The sequence below is a fragment of the Triticum dicoccoides genome, chromosome 7A (assembly GCF_002162155.2).
Source record: "Triticum dicoccoides isolate Atlit2015 ecotype Zavitan chromosome 7A, WEW_v2.0, whole genome shotgun sequence".
NCBI lineage: Eukaryota > Viridiplantae > Streptophyta > Magnoliopsida > Poales > Poaceae > Triticum > Triticum dicoccoides.
The window spans coordinates 703,455,401-703,480,592 of NC_041392.1; the positions used below are offsets into that span (position 1 = coordinate 703,455,401).

The 25,192-nt window shown below is 48.3% G+C and overlaps 1 pseudogene; it reads left to right on the forward strand.

Moving 5' to 3' along the window:
• Positions 1-11,914: 11,914 nt before the first annotated feature.
• On the forward strand, positions 11,915-24,478 carry LOC119333955 (annotated as a pseudogene).
• The last annotated feature ends 714 nt before the right edge of the window (positions 24,479-25,192 follow it).

Here is a 25,192-nt window from a genome sequence, read left to right on the forward strand (position 1 = left end):
CACAAGGCAGAATTCTTCATGCTAGCAAGTGTTATGTTTTTGCTGGAACACTTGCATCTTTCAGGTTTTACTTCTTGTACCAACAGGTAACAGCCCAAAGTAGGCCAACACAGGTTTACTTACAACCGAGCAAAGATAAGTAAAAATAAATAGCATGGCTATACAGAGAAACACTTCAGAAAAGTAGAACCGAAGAAACTAAGCAGACAAGAGCAGCTTTGAAACAAGGCTAAACACAGAGAGAAAAACCTCTCCATTCCCATGATTGCTTGGGTGGAGCACCGCAAGAAACAAAGAACATCCATTCATGGCTTTTCCTCTATGAGTTTCGCGGCGGCGCGTCGCTCATTCACCAAGCTCGAAACAAGGGTCCCGGCAACAGTGACCTCCACCTTGCAGAAACCAAGATCATAGGTGGCATTGCTCATGCCGGCCCTCTTCGGCGTGCTCGCGCAACGACAGCAGCACCGCCATCATCATCGTCTTCTTTTCCACCAGTATGAGAGGAGGCCACCACGGAGACCACCAGCTCCTCCTCCCCCTTGAGGTCCACCGACACGACGCGCCTTGAGAGGTCGATCGCACCGGTCGAAGGGCTGATCGGCATCTTCCCGTCTCGGGAGTCGAGCAGCAGCAACTCTCCTTCCCTCACGGTGGTGACCCTGGCGACGACGCGGCCCCGGAGACCCTCCGGCCACACCCCGTTGATTACCCAGACACCAACGATGATCGCCTCGACCGAGGGGGTCAGCGGCGCGTAGGCGATCTCGATCGTGCACCGGTTGCAGAGGATGCCCGAGCGGATCCCGAAGGCCAGCAGCTCGTCCTCTTTAGAGTCCGTCTTGCTCTTCGCTTTCAGCTGGAACTCGATCGCGATCGGGTCGATGATCACGATCGCGCGCGTCAGGCCTGTCAGCGGCAGATAGGGATCTTGCAATGAAAGTAATACTCCCTCTTTTTCAGTTTATAGGGCTTATCTTAAAATTTTAGTTTTTCCATTTTATAAGGCTCAATTTGGTTGTTCCCCATCACATGTTCAGACTTCAAAGTGCATTAATCATTGCATGCAAGTATTAAGAGAAAAATTACCAATGCATGTGAGGGAGTCCTGGATTAGGGGGTGTCCGGATGGCCGGACTATACCTTCAGCCGGACTCCTGGACTATGAAGATACAAGATTGAAGACTTCGTCCCGTGTCCGGAAGGGACTTTCCTTGACGTGGAAGGCAAGCTTGGCGATACGGATATTCAGATCTCCTACCATTGTAACCGATTCTATGTAACCCTAACCCTATCCGGTGTCTATATAAACCGGAGGGTTTTAGTCCGTAGGACAACATACACATCAACAATCATACCATAGGCTAGCTTCTAGGGTTTAGTCTCTCTGATCTCGTGGTAGATCTACTCTTGTACTACCCATATCATCGATATTAATCAAGCAGGACGTAGGGTTTTACCTCCATCGAGAGGGCCCGAACCTGGGTAAAACTTCGTGTCCCTTGCCCCCTGTTACCATCCGGCCTAGACGCACAGTTCGGGACCCCCTACCTGAGATCCGCCGGTTTTTACACCGACATTGGTGCTTTCATTGAGAGTTCCTTTGTGTCGTCGCCGTCAGGCTCGATGGCTCCAACGATCTTCAACAGTGATGCAGTCCAGGGTGAGACCTTCCTCTCCGGACAGATCTTCGTCTTCGGCGGCTTCGCACTGCGGGATAATTCACTTGGCCATCTGGAGCAAATCGAAAGCTACGCCCCTGGCCGTCAGGTCAGATTCGGAAGTTTAAACTACACGGCTGACATCCGCGGGGACTTGATCTTCGACGGATTCGAGCCACTGCCGAGCGCACCGCACTGTCCCGACGAGCATGATCTAGCTTTGCCGCCGAACAGTGCCCTGGAGGCCGCACCCGCATCGGCTCCGATCCTTGATTCAAAGCCAACTGCGCCGATCGAGGATGGGCGGTTGGACGCCGCCTCGGGGGCTGCGATCCCAATGGCGATTGAGCCGAACACCAGCCCCGTACTCTGCGAGACTCGCGACTCCAAGAAGCCGGACTCCTCTCCGGACTCCGAACACTCCGCGCCCCTGCCAATCGAATCCGATTGGGCGCCGATCATGGAGTTCACTGACACGAACATCTTTCAGCACTGGCCTTTTGGCGATATTCTGAAGTCACTGAAGTCTCTCTCTTTATCAGGAGAGCCCTGGCCGAACTGCGGCCAGCAGGTTTGGGATTCGGACGATGAAGAAATTCAAAGCCCACCCACCACCCACTTTGTAGCAACTGTCAACGACTTAACCGACATGCTCGACTTCGACTCCGAAGACATCGACGGTATGGACGCCGACGAAGGAGATGATGAAGAACCAGCGCCTACTAGGCCCTGGAAAGCCACCTCGTCATATGGCATATACATGGTGGACACCCCAAAAAAGGGAGATGGCGATGGAACAGCGGAGGATGACCCCTCCAAGAAACAGCCTAAGCGCCGGCGTCAGCGGCGCCGCTCAAAATCCCGCCAAAACAAACACGGCGATTCTAGCATGGGAGATAATAATACTCCGGAAAGCGCCGAAGAAAACCTCCTCCAGCAAGATTTAGCACAGGAGGATGGAGAAATCAGCCCTCATGAGAGAGCGGCAGACAAAGAGGTCGAGGACGATAATTATATACCTCCCTCCGAAGACGAGGCAAGTCTCGACAACGACGAATTCGTCGTGCCAGAGGATCCCGTCGAACAAAAGCGTTTTCAACGCAGACTTATGGCCACGGCAAAAAGCCTCAAGAAAAAACAGCAATAGCTTAGAGCTGATCAAGATTTGCTAGTCGACAGATGGACCGAAGTCCTTGCGGCCGAAGAGCATAAACTCGAACGCCCCTCCAAGAGCTACCCAAAGCGCAGGTTGCTACCCCAATTAGAGGAGGAAGCACTTGATGCGGCCGACCGGCCACCTCGTGGCCGCGACAGAGAGGCCTCCCGACCCTCCACTCAAGCCGCACCCCGTACCAAGGCACGGGAATATGCGTCGGACTTACGAGATATGTTGGAGGACAAGGCTAGACAAACAAGATCGATCTACGGATCGCGTGGGCGCCCCACGGCTCGAGACGGCATCCGTCACGCCGGCCACAAATTCGGCATGGCCGAACACAGTAGACAAGGCTCACTGGAGCTACGTCATGATATAGCCCAGTACAGAGGCGCCGCACACCCACTCTGCTTCACAGACGAAATAATGGATCATCAAATCCCCGAGGGTTTCAAACCTGTAAACATCGAATCATATGATGGCACAACAGATCCTGCGGTATGGATTGAGGATTATCTCCTTCATATCCACATGGCCCGCGGCGATGATTTCCACGCCATCAAATACCTCCCACTCAAGCTTAAAGGACCAGCTCGACATTGGCTTAACAGCTTGCCAACATGATCAATCAGTTGTTGGGAGGACCTGGAAGCCGCATTCCTTGACAATTTCCAGGGCACTTATGTGCGACCCACAGACGCCGATGACCTAAGTCACGTAATTCAGCAGCCAGATGAATCGGCCAAGCAATTCTGGACACGGTTCCTAACAAAGAAAAATCAAATAGTCGACTGTCCGGACGTCGAGGCCCTAGCAGCCTTCAAGCACAATATCCGTGACGAGTGGCTAGCTCGGCACCTTGGACAGGAAAAGCCGAAATCTATGGCAGCACTCACGACACTCATGACCCTCTTTTGCGCGGGAGAAGACAGCTGGCTTGCTCGTAGCAACAATATAACCAAGAACCCTGGTAATTTGGACACCAGGGACAGTAGTGGCAGGTCGCGTCGCAACAAGCAGAAGCGCCGCATTAACGGCGACAATGCAGATGATACGGCAGTTAATGCCGGATTCAGAGGCTCTAAATCCGGTCAGCGAAAAAAGCCATTCAAAAGGAATCCTATAGGCCCGTCCAGTTTGGACCGAATACTCGACCGCTTATGCCAGATACATGGCACCCCCGAAAAGCTGGCCAATCACATCAACAGGGATTGTTGGGTGTTCAAGCAGGCAGGCAAGTTAAGCGTCGACAATGACGACAAGGGGCTGCATAGCGATGACAACGAGGAGCCCCGGCCGCCGAACAACAGTGGACAGAAGGGTTTTCCCCCACAAGTGCGGATGGTGAACATGATATACGCAACCCACATCCCCAAGAGGGAGCGGAAGCGCGCGTTAAGGGACGTATACGCGATAGAGCCAGTCGCCCCAAAGTTCAACCCATGGTCCTCCTGCCCGATCACCTTTGATCGAAGAGACCACCCCACTAGCACCCGTCATGGCGGATTCGCCGCATTGGTTCTAGACCCAATTATTGACGGATTTCATCTCACTAGAGTCCTTATGGACGGCGGCAGCAGCCTGAACCTGCTTTACCAGGATACAGTGCGGAAAATGGGCATAGATCCCTCGAGGATTAAGCCCACCAAAACGACCTTTAAAGGCGTAATACCAGGTGTAGAGGCCAACTGTACAGGCTCAGTCACACTTGAAGTGGTCTTCGGATCTCCGGATAATTTCTGAAGCGAGGAGTTAATCTTCGACATAGTCCCGTTTCGCAGTGGCTATCACGCACTGCTCGGGTGAACCGCATCAATGCGGTACCGCATTACGCATACCTTAAGCTCAAGATGTCAGGCCCTCGAGGAGTAATTACGGTCAATGGAAACACAGAACGCTCCCTCCGAACGGAGGAGCACACGGCGGCCCTTGCGGCGGAAGTACAAAGCAGCCTCTCCAGGCAGTTCTCCAGTCCGACCAGTAAACGACCGAACACCGTCAAGCGTGCCCGGAGTAACCTACAACAAGACTGCCTGGCTTCTATTGTCTATGCGGTGATGTTATTTACATATTCTTTACTTACCTCAAAGCCTGTTAAAAGGCTTGTACAAGCTTCAGTCAGTCCGCTCTTGGCGGACTGAACCTTCTGGAGCACCGCACTCATAATAGTACGGTGCCCCTCGTTGATGGAGGCGCCTTGGAGCGCCTCCAACATATTGTCTGGCGCCTCCGGTTGGACGGAGGTCACCGGCACGGCGGGCCTGCTCCTCTTGGAAGGAGGTCGCCCGCCGGACTCTGGAACCTTTGAAGGTTCCGGAGCGGTGTCCGGCCTAGGGCCGGACTTGGAGCCCTGGGGGGTTTCGTCCCCTTTACTCCTGGAGTCCGGGAGGTTGCCTTGCGGCGCCTCCAGGACCACCTCCTCCTGGATTGGAACCTGTTGGGACAACACTTTGGTGTCGTCCGTAGGGCGGGGGGAGGAAGCCGTCGGCAGCGAGTTCACGTCCGACGAGTCCAGTGAGCCGCTCGACGACACATCGAGCCGGTCTTTGGGTAGGTTGCATAAACATATTCGACATAAGGGAAAGTTGTGCAATAAACGAATACTATGAAATCACTCCGGTATCCGGATACTTACGATTTCGCCAGGGGCTTGGCCCTGGGCGGCCACTCCTCTTCACCGTCGTCGGCGTTAGTGGAATAGTCCGGAGGAGGGGTTCTCCCCTTCTTGGACCCTTCGGCCTCCCCAGTTGGGACGGCCTTCCTTTTCTTCCCTTCCCCCGCTGGAGGGGGAGGGGTCTCTTCTTCCTCCTCCTCATCTTCGTGGGAGGAGTGCATCTGGGATTCGTCGGATGATGAAACACCTCCGGGCGTCGGGCACTCTTTCGAGTCCCCGCGGCCTTCTTCTTGGCCTTCTTCTCCGGCACCACATAGGGTGCCGGAACCAGCAGCTTCGCCAATTGAGCGTCCGCTGGGCCTTCAGGCAAAGGAGCCGGACAGTTGATCTGTCCGGACGTCACCTGCCAATCCTGTCAAAGGAAAGGGAGCTTAGATCCCGCATGGAGTCAAACTATGAAATACTGATACCCTGTAAAAGGAAAAAAAGCAGCTTACCGCAAGAGCGTGACGCTACGCACTGAATCCGCGATCCTCAGTAGCGGATGCGGGAGCCATGGCGCCCTTGAAAAGCACCTTCCAGGCATCTTCGTACGTCGTGTCGAAGAGCCTGCTCAAAGTTTGGTGCCGCGCCGGGTCGAACTCCCACAGGTTGAAGGCCCGTTGTTGGCACGGGAGGATCAAGCGGGTGAGCATAACCTGGACTACGTTGACAAGTTTGAGCTTCTTGTCCACCAGGGTTTTGATGCATGTTTGGAGTCCGGTCAGCTCTCCTTTTTTACCCCACGACAGGCTGGTCTCCTTCCCCAACATAATATGCCCTAGAGGCAATAATAATGTTATTATTTTATTTCCTTATATCATGATAAATGTTTATTATTCATGCTAGAATTGTATTATCCGGAAACATAATACTTGTGTGAATACATAGACAAACCAAACGTCACTAGTATGCCTCTACTTGACTAGCTCATTAATCAAAGATGGTTATGTTTCCTAACCATAGACATGTGTTGTCATTTGATTAATGGGATCACATTATTAGGAGAATGATGCGATTGACATGACCCATTCCATTAGCTTAGCACCCGATCGTTTAGTATGTTGCTATTGCTTTCTTCATGACTTATACATGTTCCTATGACTATGAGATTATGCAACTCCCGTTTTCCGGAGGAACACTTTGTGTGCTACCAAACGTCACAACGTAACTGGGTGATTATAAAGGAGCTCTACAGGTGTCTCCAAAGGTACATGTTGGGTTGGCGTATTTCGAGATTAGGATTTGTCACTCCGATTGTCGGAGAGGTATCTCTGGGCCCTCTCGGTAATGCACATCACATAAGCCTTGCAAGCATTTCAACTAATGAGTTAGTTGCGAGATGATGTATTACGAAACGAGTAAAGAGACTTGCCGGTAACGAGATTGAACTAGGTATTGAGATACCGACGATCGAATCTCGGGCAAGTAAAATACCGATGACAAAGGGAACAACGTATGTTGTTATGCGGTCTGACCGATAAAGATCTTCGTAGAATATGTAGGAGCCAATATGAGCATCCAGGTTCCGCTATTGGTTATTGACTGGAGACGTGTCTCGGTCATTTCTACATTGTTCTCGAACCCGTAGGGTCCGCACGCTTAAGGTTTCAATGATAGTTATATTATGAGTTTATGAGTTTTGATGTACCGAAGTTAGTTCGGAGTCCCGGATGTGATCACGGACATAACGAGGAGTCTCGAAATGGTCGAGACATAAAGATTGATATATTAGACGGCTATATTCGGACACCGGAAGTGTTCCGGGTGATTTCGGAGAAAACCGGAGAGCCAGAGGGTTACCTGAACCCTACCCGGAGAAGTAATGGGCCATATGGGCCTTAGTGGAGAGAGAGAGGGGCAGTCAAGGTGGGCCGCGCGCCTCCTCCCCCTGGTCCGAATTGGATTAGGAGAGGGGGGGCGGCACCCCCTTTCCTTCTCCCTCCCCACTTCCTTCCCCCTCCTAGTAGGAGTCCTACTCCTACTAGGAGGAGGACTCCTCCTGGCGCGCCAATAGGGGCCGGCCGGCCTCCTCCCCTTGCTCCTTTATATACGGGGGCAGGGGGCACCCCTAGACACACAAGTTGATCCACGTGATCATATTCTTAGCTGTGTGCGGTGCCCCCTTCCACCATAATCCTCGATAATATTGTAGCGGTGCTTAGGCGAAGCCCTGCGACGGTAGTACATCAAGATCGTCACCACGCCGTCGTGCTGACGGAACTCTACCCCGACACTTTGCTGGATCGGAGTCCGGGGATCGTCATCGAGTTGAACGTGTGCTAAAACTCAGAGGTGCCGTAGTTTCGGTGCTTGATCGGTCGGGCCGTGAAGACGTACGACTACATCAACTGCGTTGTGCTAACGCTTCCGCTGTCGGTCTACAAGGGTACGTAGATCACACTCTCCCCTCTCGTTGCTATGCATCACCATAATCTTGCGTGTGCGTAGGAAAATTTTGAAATTACTACGTTCCCCAACATGTGCCTGGTCTATGGAGAAGTAGAATAGCAGGGGAGTGCCATGTGATGGACTGAAGAATCCTCATTCTGGTTTATCGGTGCTACTTGTGAGTTGCATTAGGTTTTTCCCCAAAGAGGAAGGGTGAAGCAATATAGTAGCGATAAGTATTTCCCTCAGTGAGAACCAAGGTTTATCGAACCAGTAGGAGTACCAAGCAAGATCACGTAAGCAACAACTGCAAACAAGAAACAAACACTTGCACCTAACGCGGGCAGGAGGGTTGTCAATCCCCTTAACTCGTTACTTGCAAGAATTAAAACTGATAAAAGTAAAGGGTAAACGGTAACGGTGGTAGAAATTGCAAGTTGTCGAAAACTAAACAAATTAAAGTAAAAGTAAATTGCAACAAGGTAAACTAGGGTTTTAGTAAATATGATAAAGGTAGACCATGGGGCCATAGGTTCACTAGAGGCTTCTCTCTCGAAGAAACTTAAAGCATAAGGTGGGTAAACAAATCACTGTTGGGCAATTGACAGAATTGCGCATAGTTATGATCTCATTCAAGGCAATGGTCATGTATATAGGCATCACGTCCGAGACAAGTTGACCGAATGATTCTGCACCTACTACTATTACTCCACGTTGAGAGCTCTTCTATGCTTGCCTCTCTAGGTATAAAGTTCATGACAAACAGAATAATGCATGAAGAATTCCACGAGGATGCTTTGGTGGGCATTCCTGGAACTACACAAGGCACCAACAACCTGAAACATGATTTGGTACTATAACTACGATGTAGAACACATTTTTTATTACTATACACATTGATCTAATTATCTGTGCACTCCAGGTTTTCCTACCTACAAACACTTTAAACGTCCACATGTTCCTTGCGGTCGTAAACCCTAGAAGGAAGGAGATTCAGGTTCTTGATTCACTTTTCCACTTTATGGTACACAGAGAAGTAAATAACATGGTGAGAATTTTAACATCTTTAATTACAACAAAGGATTTAACATCATACATAAGTATTAATCGTAAGCTACTTCTCATCCTATGGACTTGCAGATACGTGGGATGGAGGCACATTTGAGAGCAGCGATGCGAATCAATGGAATACAAAGCAATGCATGGGTAGACATTAATGTGACCCAATGGCTAGTAACGCTTGTTACCGTGCCAAAAGCCGATGACACGCTAGTCAACAATATTAGCTTTTGTTTTTGTTTTTCATTGTTAATACGTGAAATGCTGCTAACAAAATAAAATATTGCAGTTCTTGTTGTGCACTCTACATGCTCAAGAACAATGAATTCTTTACGGAAGAAGAACTGGCATTGCAATATAACCAAGTACGTAGAGTAACACATAAAATTCAGTCAAATTCAGTCATTTTTTTAAACTTACGGAATGATAGTAACATATCCTCCCCTGCAGGCCTACATCGATAAATTCAGAAGAGAGCTACCTGTTGTGCTTGTCGATTCACCCTACAACAAATTGAAATACAGGAAAAGGTTCAAGATGTACCATGCTAGCCTATCGGATGCAGCTGCGGTTGAAGATGATGAAGATGCAAGCAGTTAGTCCAACAGTGGTTCATTCTTACATGTGGAGTGTACACTTGGCTATAAAGCGATAGAGTAGGGTGTGGTTGGGTTTTAGTTCCGAAGAAGGTTTCCTAGCCGTGTTGTTCTTAGACCATTGCGGATGACTCAAGTTGTAAAAGTTCAATAATAATGGTTCCAATACTTTGCTTGAAATAATTTGGTCTCCACGGGAGCTCATAGAAATCCATATTTTCTTTTTACAACCATGTGACAGTTACAGTGCCTGGACAAGATTCAGACCAATTACAGTGCACGAGCAACCCTAGGAATAATGGATTATGATTTGTTTATTTTCATAATTTTCGGTCGCTAATTGCAAGTGATGTGGCAGATTGAGCACAAACAAGTTTGAACAAGATGTGCTCTGACATACGAGAGAAAAAGGTACGAGCACGAGCATAGCCTCACGACAAAAGGTAAAATACTGCATGAGTCAACACTCAATCCCAGCTATCCCAGGAAATGGCACAACCAATGTTTCGTAGGCAGGCAGCAAAGCCAATAAAAGAGAGCATAGGATAACAAGAGTAAAGCACGTACCAAAGGGGGCCTCTGCTGGTGCTGCAACGACCATGGTGTGGCATGGCAGGGGCGTGCGCTGATTTAAGGGATCTCGGGGTCAGTAGGCACCTTCAGGACCACAACAGGGTGACCATAGTATATCCATCTTGTTTCAGGGAATCACATAGCATGTTGTGTCATAGCCCTGCAAAATAGAGAAAAAATTGCTACTTGTAATCACCTTGTCAAATGTGTCCAGTTAACAAACGTTGCACATAACGAAACACAGAAGAATGAAATGCGACATTTTCAAGAATCCAATGCTCATTCCTTTCTCTTTGTTTTTGCGAGGACCATTCCTCTCTCGTTAACAAGGCTAAAACATCATAATAAGAATTTACACTAATCTTCAAATGGTGGATATCCCTGTGAATCTAAAAAAAGTTATAAAGCACATGCCAAGTCTGTTGACCCCAGTCTAGCAATTGCACATGAACAAGCGAGCATCGTAAATATTGAGCAACATAAGTTATGAATTGTTTATAGTACATTCGAAAATTAATAATTATCATCTCTTCCTATCTCCAAATCCAACGTCTCACCTATCAGCCAAATTGAAAGAACAAAGCTTGAATTAAATGTATAAGTGTACATATGCAACAATCGAACATTCGTAGATCTTGCCGTGATGTGGATGAGGTCGCACGAACGTGGCTGGCCGTCGAGGCCGGACGGCTTCATCCAGTCCCGCGGTACCCTGCCAGGAGTGAGAACATGATCCATCTAGATGCCCAACCACCTTGCCTTCGGAGGAGATGCATGGCCAGATCAAGTTGCGGCCATGGCGGAGGGGTGAGCTAGAGGATGCAAACAACCATGTGGGGAGTGGGAAAGAGGTAGCGACTCACCCCGTGGCTATAGGCACCCACATAGAGGACCGAGAGGTGGGATGGCGGCGAATCTTCGCCGGCGACCGCCGCGGGGTGGGCAGCCAGCCTCCTCTCGTGTTCTTCGGTGAAAAGGAGGTGCGAGAGCGTGAGGGAATTGGGGTGGAGGGAGGGAGGGGGCGCGACACGTGGCTCGATCTTGCCAGCGAGGGATGAGACCCTACCGCCGGCGAGGAGTAAAACCCTAGCGAACTGGATAAAAATCAAACCAAAAATACCCCTGAAATTTGTACTAAGAATACTCTCGAAATATTTGAGAGGGAAAATCTGATCAATTCGAAATATTTTTTCTTTTGAAAAAGCCCTTCGGGCTCTGTTATAATATACGTGACATCAGCATATTGCATTGGATCTGGACCGTCGAATCCGCTCCGACGGACGGTCCATATCGACCGGATGCACTATAAAAGGACTCTTTGAACCACTGTTATTTGGTCTACATTCTCGAAGAAAAACGAAATTCTCGAGGAGAAACTTCTCACCCTAGTAGCACAGCGCGCGCGTACTGGCCCGCCCGGTACATATATCCAACTACGACAGCTACAGGTCGTGTACCGACGAGGAAACAACAGTGTGTACACTTCTTGGTACGTGTCCCGTATAGAGTAAATAAACACATAAACCGAAGAAACTTTTTTTTCGAAAAAGAATGTTTGGAAAGCTAGGAGCACCACAAAACCGGGAGCTGGATCAGGTGCCTGGTCCAAAGGAACTGGACCGCGAAACAGTCGAATCACACGCGCTTGCACACGATGCTTCCCCGGCGGCCGGCGACCGGCGGAGGGTCGGGCAGCTTGACCTGTACGGTGTCCGCGAGCGTATCGATCGAAAGCTACATCAAGAAGGACAAGCGAGACCAACGGAGTCTTCATTCTCTGGAGCCAATGAGTCTCGGGTCTTAATTAATTAAGTAGGGAGTTCAGGCGGCCTTCCCATATGCCGGCCATGCAAGTGCCGGAGCAGAGCACCGGGCCCGTGAACCTGCTGATGAGCCCCGGCCGGGCTTCGCCGCCGCCCACCTCCCCGCAGCCGCGCCACGGGAGGCTGGTCACCGTGCCGAGCATCGACGGCGGCGGCGTGCGCGGGATCATCCCCGGCACCATCCTCGCTTTCCTCGAAAAAAAGCTTCAGGTAACCTTTTTCATACTTACAGAGTATCAACCTGCCTGCTCTTGCATGTATCCAGTTTTTCATATACTTCCTCCGTTCTTAAATACTTGTCTTTCTAGACATTTCAAATAACTACTACATACGGATGTATGTAGACATATTTTAGAGTGTAGATTCACTCATTTTGCTCCGTATGTAGTCACTTGTTGAAATGCCTAGAAAGACAAGTATTTAGAAACGGAGGGAGTAGCATGTATGGTGGTGTAACGAGCTGTTGGGGGAGAGTGGCGATGGTATGGACGGGCTCGCGCGCTCCTGATAGCTGGACGAACGATTGAACGACGCGTTGCAGGCTGTATTCAATGCGAGGATATGGAAACAGGCCGAGTACGCCCGTGAAAACGGTGGAGTACGTGCAACTAACGACCGACGATTATGCTGTTCCATTGGCACTGGTTTGTCCGCACGGTACAGAACAGTGTCCGTCAGCTGCGCCACTGTTGATTAGATTATTTCACGTATTAACAATGAAAAACAAAAACAAAAGCTAATACTCTACATGCCGAAGAACAATAAATTCTTTACGGAAGAAGAACTGGCATTGCAATATAACCAAGTACGTAGAGTAACACATAAAATTCAGTCAAATTCAGTCATTTTTTTAAACTTACGGAATGATAGTAACATATCCTCCCCTGCAGGCCTACATCGATAAATTCAGAAGAGAGCTACCTGTTTTTCAAATAATCATACTTTTTTCAAATCAGCGAACTATTCTGAAATTCACGTACTTTTTCAAATCCATCATTTTTTAACATTTACATACTTTTTTTCTAAATCCCCGTATTTTTCCAAGTTTATGTAATTTTATCAAATCCAAGTTTTTTTCAAAGCCATGAACTGTTTTTGAAATCCGCATACTTATTTCAAATCCACATGTTTCCAAAGTCCGCATTTTTTTCAAATCCGTGTTCCTTTTATAATCCATGAACTTTGTTTGAAATTCACGTACTTGTTTCAAGTTGAAATAAGTTTTGAAATCCACATATTTTTGCGTAAAAGAAGTCCATGTCCACGTACTTTTTTCAAGTCCGCATAAAATTTTGAAATTCATGAACTCTTTCAAAAAAGTGTAATCGAATATGAAAAGCTACATCAATTTTTTAAAATTAAATGAACTTTCAAAAAATACGCATATTTGAAAAAGTACATGAACTTGGAAAAAGTACGCAGATTTAAAAAAATTACACAAATTTTTAAAAGGTTCACGTATTTGAAAAAAGTAACCGAATCTGAAAATATTACGTGGACTTGGAAAAGGTAGGCAAATTTGAGTTGGAACGGTCACGGGGGTGGGACAGCACGAAAACCGGTCAACACCGTGAGCAGGGATGGATCTTGTATGGTTTCAGAAGTTAATGGTGCAAGTTGTCCGGTTTTGAAGTTGAGGGACCAAGTCTAGACTCCGCCAAGAATTGAGGGATGAAAAATATACTTTTCCTAATTTGTTTTCTTCACCACGAAACACTGCTGCTCCATTTTGCATGAAAAAATTTCTGGATGCTTGCACCACTAATGCGGAATTTATTGAAACCATTCAGACCATTTTTTTTAACCCTTAACACGTGAGCCAAAACGCCATAAGGAAGGGCTTTGCTGGGTCTGTGCCGTTGCGTTGTCACGTTCTTACAGAAACACTTACTGCCGCCTTGTAATCTCTCTTTACCCGTGTTGACATACTGTATCTGCTAAAAGCAATCTTCCTGACTAAATTAAAAACATGGCCACTAATACGCTGGCAGTAGTTGATATACTATTTGAACTTCAACCAAACACTTCCTCAAACTGCCCCTGGTACGAGTATAAAATAAAAAATAAAAATGACGGGAGCACATTAAGCCCAGCATTAGGCATGCCGTTGGTGGGCCCCAAAACTTTTTCTTAAACTCTGATGTTCCCCTGATCACCCAGACCGTAGAATAGTCTATTCATGCCTCCGGGCTGGGGCCGTTTACATACTCAGGTACATACTGGTGCCAAACAGTGAACAACGGCCCGCAGGAAACACCGTGGTCACCGTTTAAACGTCCGCAACCTCCATCGGTTCTCACGGCGTCTCTTGCCGTTGCGTACGCGCATTAAATATCCCCTTGTACGCCAGGTGTACCATCACACGTCCTGTATCTACTCCCTCTGTTCGGAATTACTTGTCTCGGAAATGGATCGTAGGCCTGGTCGCCGCCATGCTCACCGCGCCCAATGCCGAGGGCCGCCCACTCTTCGCCGCCAAGGACATCAACAAGTTCTACCTCGAGCACTGCCCGAATATCTTCCCTGCCGTCTGGTGAGGATTATATACTGTATAATTCACAGTCTCACACGTACAACGAAATCACTCTCGAATGGGCAATATTACTATGTCATCATCATAAGCTCAGGTACAAAAGTTGTACCTGAGCTTATGCTGATTGCATAATAACATTAAAAACCTGAATGTCGTGTTAACAATTCTCAATGAAATTAGGGGTGGGTTTCTGACCCTTCACAGGCTCACACACATCCAGCAGCAGCAAAAACTCGTTGCCCTTCGGCTAAGCTATGCACTTCTGACGCTAAACTGAAAAATGGTGTTAATAGCTCGTTATTTCCCGCTATACCAAGAGTACTTATGAGCTATACACAATCTGTTGTGCAGCAAAGGACCTCTGGGCTTGTTCAAGAGCATGATGGGACCCAAGTACAACGGCCAGCACTTGCACTCAATCCTGAAGGAGCTGCTCGGCGACACGCGAGTCAGTCAGACACTCAAGAGCATCGTCGTCATCCCCACTTTCGACATCAAGCTCCTTCAGCCTACGATATGCATCTATATACATCCCCTTTTATTTATTTTGATGACAAGTATTTCCGAACGGAGGGAGTACGCAGAAGGACATAAACACGTGCATCTGCATAAACGACATGTCATCCACTCGGCCTACCTAACTATACACATGAAACAAAATCTGTACGTGCAGGCCAGGTGGGATGTCTCCAAGGATGCTCTTCTATCGGACGTCTGCATCAGTACGTCTGCCGCGCCGACCTACCTTCCCGGGCACCATTTCGAGACCAAGGACAAAAACGGTAAGACCCGGGCCTTCAACCTCATCGACGGGGGCGTCGCCGCTAACAATCCGGTACGCTGCCCAAATTAGGCTTAAGATGTATACCAGTTGACTTCTGTGATGTTGATACATTTCTCACTAACTTACATGGATGTGCGCAGACCCTTGTGGCCATGACCCACGTAAGCAAGCAGATCCTAATGAAAAACCGACACTTTTTCCCTGTCAAGCCGGCGGAGTACGGCAAGTTCATGGTCCTTTCGTTGGGCACTGGCACCGCCAAGGTCGAAGAGAAGTTCGACGCTGCCAAGTGCAGCAAGTGGGGCCTTCTCGGATGGCTCTACAAAGGGGGCATGTTATGGCCGGTTTAGCTAGGTCCACCGGACAATCTTAGCCCACAAGTTATCTTAGATTAATTCTTATGCAAGTTATCTAGATTATAAATATAGGCTGTAAGACTCTGTTTGGAATCAAGCAATAAGAAGATTATTATCTCTATTGCCCGGCTTCCAGAGGAGCCGGAACCCTAGCCGCCGCCGCCATCTCCCTTCTCTTCCGCGACGGCGCCCAACCGCCGGCGCGGCCGCTCATCGCCTCGCCCAGCTCCCTCCTTCCCCTACTGCTTACGCCCCAGGCCTGGTAGGGTACAAGTTCCTACCAATTTGGTAATCAGAGACCAAGTTCCGATCATGTCGCTGCCACCACCACCGCCGGCGCTTTCCAGCGGATCCACCGCACCGATGACGACGGCGCCGTCCCTCACCGCGCCGATGCTGCCGACGCCGTCCCTCATCGCGCCGACGACATCCGCCGCCGGATCAACCACGCTGGCGGGCCCCGTCTCCATCGCGACTCCGACCGCGCCGTCCTCCACAATTCCTCCTACGCCACAGCCGTCCGCCGTCTTCACACCGGAGCAGGTCACGGCCACCCTGCGGGACCTCGTCACCGCCGTCCAGAGCCTCTACTTGCAACAGCAGCAGTACGCGGCCGGGCCCTACATGCCCCTGCCGACGGCGCCCCTGCCGCCTACGGCCACATGCCGTGGCCGTTCCAGGGCGTCTCTCCGTACGGCGCGCCCCTCTGGCCCTTGGCGCCGACGCCGTCCTCGGGCCCCTGGCCGCTACAGCAGATGCCGCAGGCGGCGGCCACCGGACCGCTGCAGCCGTTCTCCGCGCCGACCTGCACCGGGCAGCCCCTGCTGCCGTTTCCAGCGGGACACCCCGGCGAGACTACGCCGGCCGCGGCCCCTCTGTGGTACTTGCAGCCACCCCCTCCCGCGGCCACTGACGCCCCCGCGCACCCCCCGCAACCGACGCTCCAACCACCGGCACCGCCCCTGCCTAGCTCGGGGGCACCTGAAGGAAATATGCCCTAGAGGCAATAATAAAGTTATTATTTATTTCCTTATTTCATGATAAATGTTTATTATTCATGCTAGAATTGTATTAACCGGAAACATAATACATGTGTGAATACATAGACAAAGAGAGTGTCACTAGTATGCCTCTACTTGACTAGCTCGTTAATCAAAGATGGTTATGTTTCCTAACCATAGACAAAGAGTTGTTATTTGATTAACGGGATCACATCATTAGGAGAATGATGTGATTGCCTTGACCCATTCCGTTAGCTTAACACTCGATCGTTTAGTATGTTGCTATTGCTTTCTTCATGACTTACACATGTTCCTATGACTATGAGATTATGCAACTCCCGTTTACCGGAGGAACACTTTGTGTGCTACCAAACGTCACAACGTAAGTGGGTGATTATAAGGAGCTCTACAGGTGTCTCCAAAGGTACATGTTGGGTTGGCGTATTTCGAGATTAGGATTTGTCACTCCGATTGTCGGAGAGGTATCTCTAGGCCCTCTCAGTAATGCACATCACCTAAGCCTTGCAAGCAATGCAACTAAATGAGTTAGTTGTGAGATGATGTATTACGGAACGAGTAAAGAGACTTGCCGGTAACGAGATTGAACTAGGTATTGATATACCGACGATCGAATCTCGGGCAAGTAACATATCGATGACAAAGGGAACAACGTATGTTGTTATGCGGTCTGACCGATAAAGATCTTCATAGAATATGTGGGAGCCAATATGAGCATCCAGGTTCCGCTATTGGTTATTGACCGGAGACATGTCTCGGTCATGTCTACATTGTTCTCGAACCCGTAGGGTCCACACGCTTAAGGTTTCGATGACAGTTATATTATGAGTTTATGAGTTTTGATGTACCGAAGTTGGTTCGGAGTCCCGGATATGACCGCGGACATAATGAGGAGTCTCAAAATGGTCGAGACATAAAGATTGATATATTGGACGGCTATATTCGGACACCGAAAGTGTTCTGGGGAAGTTTCGGATAAAACCGGAGTACCAGGGGGTTACAGGAACCCCCCGGGGTGTTAATGGGCCTCATGGGCCTAAAGTGGAGAAGAGGAGGGGCTGCCAGGGCAGGCTGCTCCCCCCTTTCCTTCCTCTCCTCTCTCCCTTCCTTCCCCCTCTCCTACTTGGATAAGGAAAGGGAGGGGAGTCCTACTCCCGGTAGGAGTAGGACTCCTCCTGCGCGCCTCCTACTAGGGCCGGCCGCACCCCCCCTTGGCTCCTTTATATACGGAGGCAGGGGGCACCCCTAGACACACAAGTTGATCCACGTGATCGTTTTCTTAGCCGTGTGCGGTGCCCCCTTCCACCATAATCCTCGATAATATTGTAATGGTGCTTACGCGAAGCCCTGCAACAGTTGAACATCAAGATCGTCACCACGCCGTCATGCTGACGGAACTCTTCCCCGACACTTTGTTGGATCGGAGTCTGGGGATCGTCATCGAGCTGAACGTGTGCTGAAACTCGGAGGTGCCGTAGTTTCGGTGCTTGGATCGGTCGGATCGTGAAGACGTACGACTACATCAACCGCGTTGATATAACGCTTCTGATGTCGGTCTACAAGGGTATGTAGATCACACTCTCCCCTCGTTGCTATGCATCACCATGATCTTGCGTGTGCGTAGGAATTTTTTTGAAATTACTACGTTCCCCAACAGTGGAATCCGAGCCTAGGTTTTATGTGTTGATGTTATATGCACGAGTAGAACAGAAGTGAGTTGTGGGCGATATAAGTCATACTGCTTACCAGCATGTCATACTTTGGTTCGGCGGCATTGTTGGACGAAGCGGCCCGGACCGACATTACACGTACGCTTACGCGAGACCGGTTCTCCCGACGTGCTTTGCACAAAGGTGGCTAGCGGGTGTCAGTTTCTCCAACTTTAGTTGAACCGAGTGTGGCTATGCCCGGTCCTTGCGAAGGTTAAAACAACACCAACTTGACAAACTATCGTTGTGATTTTGATGCGTAGGTAAGATTGGTTCTTGCTTAAGCCCGTAGCAGCCACGTAAAACTTGCAACAACAAAGTAGAGGACGTCTAACTTGTTTTTGCAGGGCATGTTGTGATGTGATATGGTCAAGACATGATACTAAATTTTATTGTATGAGACGATCATGTTTTGTAATCGAGTTATCGGCAACTGGCAGGAGCCATATGGTTGTCGCTTTATTGTATGCAATGCAACTGTGCTGTAATGCTTTACTTTATCACTAAGAGGTAGCGATAGTCGTGGAAGCATAAGACAACGATGCTATGATGGTGATCAAGGTGGCGCGCCGGTGACGATGGTGATCATGACGGTACTTTGGAGATGGAGATCACACATACAAGAAGATGATGGCCATATCATATCACTTATATTGATTGCATGTGATGTTTATCTTTTATGCATCTTATCTTACTTTGATTGACGGTAGCATTATAAGATGATCTCTCACTAAATTTCAAGATAAAAGTGTTCTCCCTGAGTATGCATCGTTGCCAAAGTTCGTCGTGCCCAGACACCACGTGATGATCGGGTGTGATAAGCTCTACGTCCATCTACAACGGGTGCAAGCCAGTTTTGCACACGCAGAATACTCAGGTTAAACTTGACGAGCCTAGCATATGCAGATATGGCCTCGGAACACTGAGACCGAAAGGTCGAGCGTGAATCATATAGTAGATATGATCAACATAGCGATGTTCACCATTGAAAACTACTCCATTTCACATGATGATCGGTTATGGTTTAGTTGATTTGGATCACGTAATCACTTAGAAGATTAGAGGGATGTCTTTCTAAGTGGGAGTTCTTAAGTAATATGATTAATTGAACTTAAATTTATCATGAACTTAGTACCTGATAGTATCTTGCTTATTTATGTTTGATTGTAGATAGATGGCCCATGCTGTTGTTCCGTTGAATTTTAATGCGTTCCTTGAGAAAGCAAAGTTGAAAGATGATGGTAGCAATTACACGGACTGGGTCCGTAACTTGAGGATTATCCTCATTGCTACACAGAAGAATTACGTTCTGGAAGCACCGCTGGGTGCCAGGCCTGCTGCTGGAGCAACACCAGATGTTATGAACGTCTGGCAGAGCAAAGCTGATGACTACTCGATAGTTCAGTGTGCCATGCTTTACGGCTTAGAATCGGGACTTCAACGACGTTTTGAACGTCATGGAGCATATGAGATGTTCCAGCAGTTGAAGTTAATATTTCAAGCAAATGACCAGATTGAGAGATATGAAGTCTCCAATAAGTTCTATAGCTGCAAGATGGAGGAGAACAGTTCTGTCAGTGAGCATATACTCAAAATGTCTGGGTATAATAATCACTTGATTCAATTGGGAGTTAATCTTCTAGATGATTGCATCATTGACAGAATTCTCCAATCACTGCCACCTAGCTACAAGAGCTTCGTGATGAACTATAATATGCAAGGGATCAATAAGACTATTCTCGAGCTCTTCGCAATGCTAAAAGCTGCGGAGGTAAAAATCAAAAAGGAGCATCAAGTGTTGATGGTCAACAAGACCACTGGTTTCAAGAAAAAGGGTAAGGGGAAGAAGAAGGGGAACTTTAAAAAGAACAGCAAGCAAGTTGCTACTCAAGAGAAGAAACCCAAATCTGGACCTAAGCCTGAAACTGAGTGCTTCTACTGCAAGCAGACTGGTCACTGGAAGCGGAACTGTCCGAAGTATTTGGCGGATAAGAAGGATGGCAAGGTGAACAAAGGTATATGTGATATACATGTTATTGATGTGTACCTTACTAGAGCTCGCAGTAGCACCTGGGTATTTGATACTGGTTCTGTTGCTAATATTTGCAACTCGAAACAGGGACTACAGATTAAGCGAACACTGGCGAAGGACGAGGTGATGATGCGCGTGGGAAATGGTTCCAAAGTCGATGTGATCGCGGTCGGCACGCTACCTCTACATCTACCATCGGGATTAGTATTAGACCTAAATAATTGTTATTTGGTGCCAGCGTTGAGCATGAACATTATATCTGGATCTTTTTTGATGCGAGGCGGTTATTCATTTAAATCAGAGAATAATGGTTGTTCTATTTATATGAGTAATAACTTTTATGGTCATGCATCCTTGTAGAATGGTCTATTTTTGATGAATCTCGATAGTAGTTATACACATATTCATAATGTTGAAGCCAAAAAATGCAGGGTTGATAATGATAGTGCAATTTATTTGTGGCACTGCCGTTTGGGTCATATCGGTGTAAAACGCATGAAGAAACTCCATACTGATGGACTTTTGGAACCACTTGATTATGAATCACTTGGTACTTGCGAACCGTGCCTCATGGGCAAGATGACTAAAACACCGTTCTCCGGTACTATGGAGAGAGCAACAGATTTGTTGGAAATCATACATAAAGATGTATGTGGTCCAATGAATGTTGAAGCTCGTGGCGGATATCATTATTTTCTCACCTTCACAGATGATTTAAGAAAATATGGGTATATCTACTTAATGAAACATAAGTCTGAAACATTTGAAAAGTTCAAATAATTTCAGAGTGAAGTTGAAAATCATCGTAACAAGAAAATAGAGTTTCTACGATCTGATCATGGAGGAGTATAATTGAGTTACGAGTTTGGTCTACATTTGAAACAATACGGAATAGTTTCGCAACTCACGCCACCAGGAACACCACAACGTAATGGTGTGTCCGAACGTCGTAATCGTACTTTACTTGATATGGTGCGATCTATGATGTCTCTTACAGATTTACCGCTATCGTTTTGGGGTTATGCTCTAGAGACAGTCGCATTCACGTTAAATAGGGCACCATCAAAATCCGTTGAGACGACGCCTTATGAACTTTGGTTTAGCAAGAAACCAAAGTTGTCGTTTCTAAAAGTTTGGGGCTGCGATGCTTATGTGAAGAAACTTCAACCTGATAAGCTCGAACCAAATCGGAGAAATGTGTCTTCGTAGGATACCCAAAAGAGACTGTTGGGTACACCTTCTATCACAGACCCGAAGGCAAGACATTTGTCGCTAAGAATGGATCCTTTCTGGAGAAGGGGTTTCTCTCGAAAGAAGTGAGTGGGAGGAAAGTAGAACTTGATGAGGTAACTGTACCTGCTCCCTTATTGGAAAGTAGTACATCACAGAAACAGGTTTCTGTAACACCTACACCAATTAGTGAGGAAGCTAATGATAATGATCATGAAACTTCAGAACAAGTTACTACTGAACCTCGTAGATCATCTAGAGTAAGATCCGCACCAGTGTGGTACGGTAATCCTATTCTGGAAGTCATGCTACTAGATCATGATGAACCTACGAACTATGAAGAAGCGATGGTGAGCCCAGATTCCGCAAAATGGCTCGAAGCCATGAAATCTGAGATGGGATCCATGCATGAAAACAAAGTATGGACTTTGGTTGACTTGCCCAATGATCGGCAAGCAATTGAGAATAAATGGATCTTCAAGAAGAAGACTGACGCTGACGGTAATGTTACTGTCTACAAAGCTCGACTTGTCGCAAAAGGTTTTTGACAAGTTCAAGGGATCGACTACGACGAGACCTTATCACCCGTAGCGATGCTTAAGTCTGTTCGAATCATGTTAGCAATTGCCGCATTTTATGATTATGAAATTTGGCAGATGGATGTCAAAACTGCATTCCTAAATGGATTTCTGGAAGAAGAGTTGTATATGATGCAGCCGGAAGGTTTTATCGATCCAAAGGGAGCTAACAAAGTGTGCAAGCTCCAGCGATCCATTTATGGACTGGTGCAAGCCTCTCGGAGTTGGAATAAACGCTTTGATAGTGTGATCAAAGCATTTGGTTTTGTATAGACTTTTGGACAAGCCTGTATTTACAAGAAAGTGAGTGGGAGCTCTGTAGCATTTCTGATATTATATGTAGATGACATATTACTAATCGGAAATGATATAGAATTTCTGGATAGCATAAAGGGACACTTGAATAAGAGTTTTTCAATGAAAGACCTCGGTGAAGCTGCTTACATATTAGGCATTAAGATCTATAGAGATAGATCAAGACGCTTAATTGGACTTTCACAAAGCACATACCTTGACAAAATTTTGAAAAAGTTCAAAATGGACCCAGATTCATAATTTCATACGCTTAATTGGTCTCACCGACCAGCCTCCCGATTCATCAGGTCCAGTTCCCGCCCTCCCCGTCGCCACTTCCAGCGTGGGCGGCTGGGTCTTCTCCATCGCCGTTCTACACCACGGCTCCGGAGAAACCGACCCCGTTTCCGCAGTTCGGCGGGCCATCCAGCTCCGCGGGTCCCTACCCGGAGTACTTCGACCAGGCGCCACCTGCCTCGCTGCTTCGCACCTCTGAGCCAGCTCGACACGGCGCTCTGACCCAGACACCGCCATGGTTTCCCAAGATCGACTTCGCCACCTATGACGGCACGGAGGACCCCCTCAATTGGCTCAACCAATGCGACCAGTTCTTTCGCGGGCAGCGCACCCTCGCATCGGGGCGTACCTGGATCACCTCGTATCACCACCGCGGCGCAGCACAGACCTGGTATTACGCCCTCGAGCAGGACGAGGGTGCCATGCCCCCTTGGGAGCGCTTCTGCGGGCTCTGCCTTTTCGCTTTGGGCCTCCGGTTCGCGGGAGCCGCCTGGCGGAGCTCGGCCGCCTTCCCTTCACCTCCACGGTGCAGGACTACGCCGACCGTTTCCAGGCCCTGGCATGCCATGCGTCGGGTGTGACGGCGCAGCAGCGGGCTAAGCTCTTTGTCAGTGGACTTCCGGATCACATCCGCGTGGACGTGGAGCTTCGGGGACCCCAGGATCTCCAGTCGGCCATGTACTACGCCCGCGCTTTCGAGCGCCGCGCGGTGGCCATCCAGCAGGAATCACCATCCCGGACCGCTGGGTCGCTACCCGGGCCGGATTCCACACAGGGTCGGCCTGCACAAGCTTCTGCGGCACCCCTCGCCTTGACCGCGGCGCGCCCGTTCCGCCGGCTCACCTCAGCCGAGCTACTCGAGCGTCACCGCCAAGGGTTGTGCTTCAACTGCGACGAGCCCTACACGCCCGGCCATGCTTGCCCGCGACTCTTCTACCTGGAGGTTGCAGACTACATTCCGGAGGACGCCGTCGCCGCCGACCTGGCCGCCCCAGCTGTCGAGAAGGTGTTTGACGCTGGTTGATCACCTCAAGGAGTTCCGCAAGCGCTTCCCCACCTTACAGCTCGAGGACGAGCTGTTTGTGCAGGCGGGGAGAAGTGTTATGGCCGGTTTAGCTAGGCCCACCGGGCAATCTTAGCCCATAAGTTATCTTAGATTAATTCTTATGCAAGTTATCTAGGTTATAAATATAGGTTGTAAGACTCTGTTTGGAATCAAGCAATAAGAAGATTATTATCTCTATTACTCGGCTCCCAGAGGAGTCGGAACCCTAGCCGCCGCCGCCATCTCCCTCCTCTTCCACGACGGCGCCCAACCCCCGCCGGCGCGGCCGCTCATCGCCTCGCCCAGCTCCCTCCTTCCCCTACTGCTTACGCCCCAGGCCTGGTAGGGTACAAGTTCCTACCAGGGCACCACGCCGATCATAGACAGCTTCAGCCAAGCCAGCGCCGATCTCGTCGATATCCAGGCATTCGTGCTCTTCTAGGCGCTACACTACGACTACGATAGGCGCTATCTCCGGATCCAGGACGATGAGCTCACGGGCGAAACGGCTCATCGATGTCGGCAAGGCATTGTTAAAGAGGCAGGTGTGCAAGGTGAACATCGAGACGGGCAAGAACGAGCCCGACCTAGAGAGGGGCACTAACGAGGAGGAACTGACCCATTTCGCCCGCGTGTTGTCGGAAGAGCGCAAAGCCAGATCGACTTGCGGAGGTGGTTTTGAAACTTAGGTATGACTCTATGGATATTCACCGATGTTCGAATTTGATGACCTACGCCATCAAGTGCTAATGCTTGTATGTTATATGTGTACATATTGTTCTTGTGTATACAAACAATGATATCGTCGATATTTGTTGTACATGCTTTAAATAAAGATGTTGAATCTCGTCACATCAGCGAGGTTGCATTGCAATATAAACTAGTGGGGTGACCTGTGCATCTGGATGGTTAGATTTGTGATGTCCGTTAAAACACTTGTATTTTTTGTATTTGTTTGTATATTAGTTTTGAGACATTAGTTGCCACTAAGTACACATACATACTTATAGAAAGGGGGCTCGTACCCGAATCTCATATGCAGAAACTTTGTTTGGGATTATTTTAGCTATTTTATTCGTTTCCATGCAAACCATTATTTGATTTTATTCATTAGTACGATATATCACTACATATGTGGAAAATGATTATACAATTTTTTAAATAAACTCTATTAGAAACCTTTCCATTAAGTGTCTACTTATGTCAAACTTTTTTTAGAATAGAGGGGAGTCCCTTAGATTTCATTTTATAGAACCCACCAGCTTTACGGCTACTGAACATAAAAATAGAAGGGGTTTGATACCTAGCGATCGTTCTAATTTTAGTAATAAAACCAAACACTACTATTAGAACTGATTCATGCATGTACCGTGGCGTTCACCTTTTCTCCTTTCTTATGTGCA